Source organism: Canis lupus, chromosome 1 (genome assembly GCF_011100685.1).
Source record: "Canis lupus familiaris isolate Mischka breed German Shepherd chromosome 1, alternate assembly UU_Cfam_GSD_1.0, whole genome shotgun sequence".
In the NCBI taxonomy this organism is placed as follows: domain Eukaryota; kingdom Metazoa; phylum Chordata; class Mammalia; order Carnivora; family Canidae; genus Canis; species Canis lupus.
The window spans coordinates 65,931,196-65,940,346 of NC_049222.1; positions in this window are offsets into that span (position 1 = coordinate 65,931,196).

Consider the following 9,151-nt stretch of genomic DNA (forward strand, 5'->3'; position numbering starts at 1 on the left):
TCCAATTCTTTTGTGAAAATTGAAAGCCTATGAAGAGACCCCATATTTATAGTTTATGCAGTGCTTGACACATTTCTGTAGTTCTCTAGAGTTACACACACATTGATAAAGCAGGACTTAATTAATAATGTTGGCTTTCAAAATCTACTTTAAAAGTATTTATTTCAAGGTTAAACTGAGGCAGAGTGGCAAAATAATTAAAAACATGGGCCTCAGAATCAGAGAGCTTTAGGTAAAGCACATTAAATCCTGAATGTGTCATTTCAACTGTGGATCCTTCAAAAGTTACTTATTCTGTCTGTTTTTTAATTAATTTATTTGTAAAATAAGAAGTATATAACCGATTTCTGAATTTGTTATATGCATTGATTAACTAAAATTCTATTGCTTATTTCATTATTTATCAGGTATTGTACATGCTAAATAAATGGTGTTTCAGATTTGTCCAGACTGTCTTCTTGACTTGAATTCTCTTTTTATTTTTTTGTACTTTATTTTGTTCTCTTGATTCATAGCTTTTAGTCACAGCTGCTTGAAAAACTAATTATTTTATTTCCTTAAAGCATGTATTGTGTTTTCCCCCTTAGATTTTGTGATGAAGCCTAAAATCACTGGAAATTGCTTCAATTAATCAGGCTACTGGTAACAGCAATAGATAAAATCAAATAAAGCATGTATATGATTAAAAAAAAAGGGGTACATGGTATTTCTGTGCTTAACTGGAAAAAAAAATTAGCTGGTAAATTACTTTTTATTCACCTTAGAATATATCCAGAAGAGGAAAACTATAGTTTTCACTCATAATTTTTCCATTTAAACTCATTACTTTTAAATATAGTGTTTTGGAATTTCAACTGATTCATTATATGGTAAATTTTAATAATTTCCCAAGTGTGTGGTTAAGGACACTTATTCACTCTTTTTTAGTGCTTTTTACTGACTTTCTTCTCTCTGACCTCTTCCTTTTGCAGTGCCCTAGTCTCAGTCCTTTTACCTCCTCTCTCTTCTGTCTTCATTTTATCTCTGTAAACTCGTCCAGTCCCTTGGCATGTTTTTTTTTTTTTTTTTTTTTTTTTTTTTTTTTTTTTACAATTTTATTTATTTATTCATGAGAAACACACAGAGGCAGAGACATAGGCAGAGGAAGAAGCAGACTCCCTACAGGGAGCCTGATGTGGGAGTTGATCCCAGGACCCTGGGATCATGACCTGAGCCAAAGGCAGATACTCAACCACTGAGCCACCCAAGTACCCCAGTCCCATTTACATACTAACAAATCCTGATATTTTATCCCCATCATAGTCTCTGTCCCAAACTCTGGATTTCACTCTCATCTGCCCATTTGTATTCTCTACTGGATTTTAACACACATTTCAGAAACAGTACTGAGCTTCCGAACTTCCTCAAAAACCTGCTTCACTCAGTGGTCTTTCCTTTTTTAGTAAGTGGTAACTCAAGCCTTCCAATTACAGGCCAAATTCTTTAGGACTCATTCTTGATTGCTCTCCCTCTCAGACTTCATATTCTATCCACTAACAAGTACATTTAGCTCTACATTCTAAACGTAATCTAGTGACTTCTTATCACTTTCACAATTTCCATCCTGGTCCAAGTCACGTCTTACCTGAATACTGTCACAACCTCTAAGTAGATCTCCTTGCTTACACTCTTGCCCTTCAACTGTATATGATCAATACAGGAGTTTAAAAAGAGTAAGTCTTTTAAAACTCCAGTCATATAATATCCTATAATTGCCAAATGGTTCCCCCTTTCTATAAAGTTCTTAAAATGGCCTACCAAACCTTTAGCCATATGAATTCATCTTTTGACCTTCCTTCTGCTCATTCTGCTTCCTCCCCACCAGTCTTCTTCCTTTAACATGTTACTCTCTCTCTCCTGCATCAGAACTTTTGCTTTTGCTGTTTCTTCAGCCTAGAATCCTCTTCCCTCTTGACATCATTTTCACTCTTTGTCTTACCTCTTTCAAATCTTACCTGCTTAGTAAGGCCTACTTTCCCCATACTATTGCATACCTCCTCCTGATCTCATGCCTGGCTTCAGCACCTTCCAACATACTATATAATTTACTTAGTTTTTTTTTTTAATTTATATTGTTGATTGTCAGACTCCTTCTATTAGAATATAAGTTCTATGAGGGCAGGGATCTTTGTCTATTTTTTTTGTCCCCTGATATATCAAAATCCTCAAATATTGACTGGAATCTAGTAGTAGGCAATCAATGAATACTTGGTGGCTGAATGAATGAAAGATTGCAAATGTTCTTCCTTTCTTTTCTTTAAGATTTTATTTATTTATTCATGAGACAGAGACAGAAAGAGAGAGAGAGACAGACAGACAGACAGAGGGGGAATTAGGTTTGATTCCAGAACCCCAGGATCATGACCCAAGCTGAAGGCAGATGTTCAACTACTGAGCCACCCAGGCCCCCTGTTCTTCCTTTCTCATAGAAAAATCCTGACACTGTACATGTCAAAAATACCAATGAGAAATTGAACCCATGGTTTTGCAGTATAAATATGAACCAATATTTTTGCAATAAAACTTTTTTACTAAATACTATTTGTGTTATCATTTTTCCTGTGTTCTTAGATACCATTTCCCTTATATAGGCTCATACTATGACATCAATTAAAGTGGCAATGATGTTTCACAAACACCTGGTATTTATAAATTTGATCAGTAAATCCATCATAAATAACATGTTTAGAGGCAAAAACTACCTACAAATGGACATATTCCATTGATCATTGGTGGAAATCACCTATACTTATATCTGTATCTTTACCTGTATCTCTATCACCTATCATCTATTTCATCTAATATATATATATATATATATATATATATATCCCTATCTCTGTTTGTTTTGACAAACAAAATCTGTCATATATATATCTGTATATCTATATATCTTTCTACCTTGTCTATTTACCTTTTTATCTGAGGATGGACCCAATCTAATGAATTTAGAAAACTAATGAAATAATCATTCTCTTTCTCACTGTTACCTAAAAATGTCAATCAGAACCATGCTGCTCTGAGTAAAACCAGTGTCCAGAATTGTTTCTGGGGCACTCTTATCTCACTTTCTTTGAGTCTTTGTATTATATGTCTTTGCTCTGCTACACTATTTTAAGATGTTTTCCATGCTGATTGATTGTAATAGCAAATTAGAAGTTTTTGTAACAGCTGACTATAGTTTGAAATAATAGATTGAATTTTATATGGTTTTATAAAAACTTACAAATCTATAAAAATTTAGTTGAAAATCACAGGAGACGGAGTTTAAGATAACTTAGTACTTATGTGATAAACGAAGAGGGAAAATGTATTGAAATGTGGTATGTGGCTGAAGACATATGTGCCCAAATACCCCTCAGCGTGGGCAAGATGGAAAGAGAAATCTAATTTTTTAAATATAAAAACTAGACTGATTAAAATTTTATGTGAACAAATGTATATTAGTTTTATTACTCAGTTCTTTCATTCTAAATTCTATGCTGTTTATGGCAGCTATTTAAAAAAGGAAGTGTATTTCTTTCCTCAGGCTTTGCCTGTTTATATAATTTAACCTGGATAAGCAATCCCTTTTCCTTTTTCCTTTTGTCTAAATTACCTATATAAATAGAAGAAATGACTGATTTATACCTTCTGAATTGCTCAGAATATGTAGAAGATTTTAAATTCACTGAAATTATTCTCACCTCCACTTTTGCTGGCATACCTTTTCACTTTGTAATATTAATTAGATAAGACAATATGAATCATTAAGAGCCTCTTTTTTAAAAAAAATCTTTCTTTCTTTCTTTCTTTCTTTCTTTCTTTCTTTCTTTCTTTCTTTCTTTCTTTCTTTTTTTCTTTCTTTTAGTGTGAGGATCAGAGGGAGAGGGAAAGAGAGAATCTCAAGCACACTCCATGCTGAGCACAGGGCCCAACGTAGGGGTCCATCCCACACCCTGAGATCACAACCATGAGATCACAACCTGAGTGAAACCCAGAGTCCCACTCTTAACTGACTGAGCAACCCAGGCACCCACATTAAGAGCCTCTTAAAAACCTTCTAATAATTCTATAATGCAAGGATCATTTTCCTTTTAATGTTTTCTAAGTTAAAAGGGCTTCCCTTAGAAATAGAAGTAACTCCTAATTCTCTCTTATCTTAAATAGTACTTGAAGTCCTTAAATTAATGCACTAAAGATTGGTTGATTGTCTTTTCATACTACACTATTTATCCTTAGCTTTTAGCTCAGATTTTGTGATGTGGCAAGCCATCCTGCTGTCTGTTCCCTGTTCACAAAACAATTCCCTGCAGCACTTAAATTTATGTAAGTGCTCCCCACTGCATTTAGAGTAAAATCCAAGCCCATGCTCTGATTGCACAGCTCCACAGAATCCAGCTCCTGCGAACTGTCATGCTCAGCTTATACCAGCCTTCTTCCTGGCTATTCAGGCCTTTCTGTTCCCCAAATCTGCCAAACTCATGATCTCCTTTGGTCTCTTTGCCTGGTGATCACTCTCTGACAATAATAACAGGTCATTTATTTAACACTACGTGCCATGTACTCATAAATTTTGTATATGTGTCAATTTGTTTAAACTTCTAGCGGGCTGGATAGCTGGATATTATTCTGATTTTACAGATGAAAAGAAAATAAACTGAGCCATACATAGATAAGTATCTTTCCAAAGATATACGTTTGCTACAGAGTTAGAATAGAAGTCAAGCAGCTGTGTCCAGCTTGAGTTTAACCAACATACTATGTCATATTCACGTATCTAGAAAGAATTATTTGCATCTCAGTTTAAAAATGATTTCCCCTAGACTTTCATCAGCATCTAGTCATTTTATATCTTATTAAATTTTAGTTCCTATATAACAGTTATTATTATTTAGTAATGTTTTTATTTGTTTATTCTTTGTACCACTTTCATGAACACATCAAAACTACAAACACCACAAAAACATCTACTTTATTTCCAGAATCATACTTGGCATATAATTGGAACCCAATAAGCATTTGCTGAATAGGTGAATTAATAAACCTTCCTGGTACAGTCTTTCTCACCAGATGATGATATATATTAAAGAAATGGGATTGATTTTTGGGGGGGTTTGAGGCGAGATGATAAGGTGTATTTCCTTTTTTTTTCTTTTTAAAGATTTTTATTTATTTATTCATGAAAGACACAGATAGAGGCAGAGACACAGGCAGAGGGAGAAGCAGGCTCCATGCGGGGAGCCCTAAGTGGGACTCAAACCTGGGTTTCCAGGATCAGGCCCTGGGCTGAAGGCAGCGCTAAACCACTGAGCCACCCGGGCTGCCCGATAAGGTGTATTTCCTAAAGCATCCTGTGTCTTGACACATTCTTGATTGTCATAAAATAAAAGGTTTTTATTAAACAAACCTATTTAGTACATTTCCACTCCACTATTTTGACTCAGTATTACAGAGATTTTTTTTACTTCATATTAAGGAGTATAAATTAAAATGTCAATTAGAATTATATTAATACCAATAAATTTTGTTGCAAAGGTTCTTTCTGGGACTAATTTTATTAAGCTTATAAATTTCTTGAGTACTTTAGGAGTGAAAAGTTTTATGCTTTTTTTTTTAAGTTTTATGTTTTTATCATTTGTAGTTCACCACTATTTTTAATGGTATCAATAATTTAAAAATGTAAATTCTATTTTGTTGTTGTTCATGTCAATTTTCCTTAATCCTAGTTTCTGACGCTAGGAGCATTTTAAAAAGTTGTTTCTATGAAATTCACTTTTCCTTGGATTAAATTTGACAGATCTAAATTTTACTTCATTATACCTTTCATTTGGTCAATAATAATGCTATCTTGAAACTTTTTAGCCATTGTCAATTTTATTTTTGTATTAAATTATATTTTGTATAAAATTATTCCTTTCAGTAATACCTATTTAGGATTTAATATAAATTCTAACCATGAGCAAAGAGTCTTGACAAAGCAACCCAAGAAAAGCTGAAGGGATGATAAGATCAACATATCAGGCTAATTTGACAATATTAAAAATGCACTTTCATCTAATATCAACTAATTTTTCAAAATAAACATGGAAAGTTGTGAAGTTTTTAGCAATTACTTTACTCATTAGCACAATTTTATATTAATTAATATTTTGAACTTTAGTCAACTGCCTTTTTCCTTCCAAACTAGTTTAATTTCATTTATGAACCCGCAGAAATACACTTAACAATTTAAAGTTTTTTTCCCTTCAAATTACTTGGATGCATTGTATCTGTTCCTATTTTATGTAAGTATAGTTTGATAAAGTGATTCCATATTATAATAAAGACATTAATAAGAACAATAAGAAAATTCCATGGAGTTTTAGAAAAGCATTAATGAAAATATATGTGATCTATTACTGAAAATACAGGAGAAGGAATTCAATGATTTTTTTTGGGGGGGGGGAATTCAATGATTAAAGAATCAATTTCATGTGAAGTAACATGAAATACAAATGGAACCACATCCTGGGCTTTTGATTTCACTGTTTTCTTTATTAGGGCTTCTTTTATTAAAAGTTTTAAGGAAAACAAACTTTGACTTTAGTCAAAAATCCATTATATAAATTTGAATGTAGAGGAGCAACGTTTTGGGGTGCCTGGGTGGCACAGTCGGTTGGGCATGAGCCTCTTGGCTTCAGCTCAGGTCATGATCTCAGGGTTGTGGAATCGGCCCTGGTGGGGCTGAGATTGGTCCCTCCCTCCACCTTTCCCCCCTCCCACTCATACTCTCTCTCAAATAAATAAATAAATGTTTTTTAAGAAAGAAGAACAAATTTTTTGGAGTATAATTAAATTTTACTCCTCAAGTAAAGTAACCATTCTATTGAACCACCTAAACTTGAGGGCGCAAACATGAAGCAGTGTTCTCTTCTCTCCAGTTTTTACCATTGAGCACGACAGAACAAATCTTTTCCTATCTCTCAATGATATCTTCAGTGGATCCTGTAGCTTTCTGATCATTTTAAAGTAAAAAACAAAACAAAACAAACAACAACAAAAACTAGTTCTATTGCAGTTTAGTCCAGCTTAAAATTTCAAATTCATATTTTTTCTTCTCTAAATTTGAATGTGACTTTGGTCGAGGACTAGCAGTGGTAGCAGTAGGAGCTATTCTTCCCCTGTCCTTACCTCCCTCTTCTCGGTCCAATTTTATCCATGCAGATAGAGGAATCAGTTTAGAGAAAAAAGGACACTCCCTCGTTGTTGATTCTCCTGCCTCTTCTTCTAAGGTGTCTTTATGGCAGGCATTTAAATGGTGGTCTCTTAAGTGTCTAATGAGTTGGTTCTTTGGAGGCACCATTGGGAAATTCTTCAGTTAGTTATTCACATATAAGGGAAATTACTTTCTGACTTGATCTTTTCTGAACAATTTCTGGGATAGTCTCACTTCTGACCCTTTATTCCTAAACTCTTGCCAGGCTTTCTTGGTGAAATACCGAACGAATATCTAAATTCTAGTTACTTTCTATATTGTTCATTTGACCATCAGGAGGCTCGCATTTACTGCCTCTCAGAGAAGTAGGGTGCTTCATTGCATTTCTTTCTTTATATTGCCCTTTCTTGTGCTCTGCCATATACTCAAATTCTCTACTCTCCCTACACTTCTCCCCCACTTCAAGTGAATGGATGCAGACTAGCAGCTCTATTGCATAAATGTGTACTTAATTGGGAAATTAGATAATTGTTTTTATTGTAGCTCGGTTATGTATGTCTGTAGCTCTAAGGAATCTCCTCAAGTATCCCTGTTCTTTTGTTTATGTGAAGTAGTGAGGAATAAAGAGTAGCAGGGATTTCTGCTACTACTTAGTAGATCTTGTCCAAAATATCTAGTAACTTTTATTAATCTGACCCAAATCCATAGTTTTGTGTTTTTTTGTTTTGTTTTGTTTTGTTTTTGGTGGTTACAAAATTTTGGAATTAATTTATTTTTTATAATATCCCATTGCCCGGGCTCCTAAACTTTCTGCTACAGAGGGTGGTCAGATTGTCCTTATATTTGTTTCTTTCCTAAAAGAGAGAAGTGTCAAGTTTACTTAAATTTGAACTTTTTCACCTGAACAATGAGAGAAGAATTCCATTCAATTATTCAATTAATTTTTATTTCTTTATTAGTATCAGGATGGGCCTTGGAGTTTTTGTTTTTGTTTTGGTCCTTTTCCCTGTTGATAAAGAGCTTTTTCTTTTCTTTTTTATTTATTTATTTATTTTTTTTTTTATTTGCTCTTTCTTTCCCCTCTAGCGCACAGACAACAACTCTCTTTCAAGATTGGCTTTTTTCTATTTAACACCTCTTACTCTGTCTAAACAACTTATTTTCACAGTACTCTCAAAACAAACTAGGAACATTCCTTGTTTTCCTTCTCAGATGACAGTCTGTGATGGCTTGCAGATGTTACTTATGATCAATACTTTAGAAAGCAAAAAGAGTTTGAAGTGAGCTCTAGCCAATTAACAGAGAAGGAAACATTCATATTGCTTTCAAAATCATCAAATTCTTTTGAAAAAGTTGACACTTAAAAAATCTAAAATAAGAAAAAACTGAAGATTTTTGATTGTCTTTTCATTCTTAAAATTATATATTCTTTATTTGTTTACTAAGATGACAAAAGTGATTTTTGCAAAAGTTATGACTTATGTTGAGTAAAATGTTACCTAATGTTTAAATATAAGCATGCACATCATTTATATCATATTTGGTACAAGCTTTAAGTTATGCATCTGATTGGGAATGAAAGTAGAAATGATTTCCCAATCACTCATATATTTATATAAGAGTTAGTGAAGTCTTACATATTGTGCAAGTCTAGGAAGCTAGGAAGTTTTCAGACATTAAAACTACAATATCTATTTAGATCCAAAGTTTGAGGAAGAGATAATATAAACATGATCATGAAAAATATACCGAACTCAAAATAATAATCTATTAACACTTTTGAATGTGAAGTGCAACTGATTTTCCTGAAAAGTATGAAAAGAACTGGGAAATCTGAATAGAGGCACTTTTGTCAAAAAATATGGGTACATTTTTGACAGCAAGATGGAGCTGACCTTCAGTTTTTGCAACAAAACATGAATGTCTCTTTTGTAA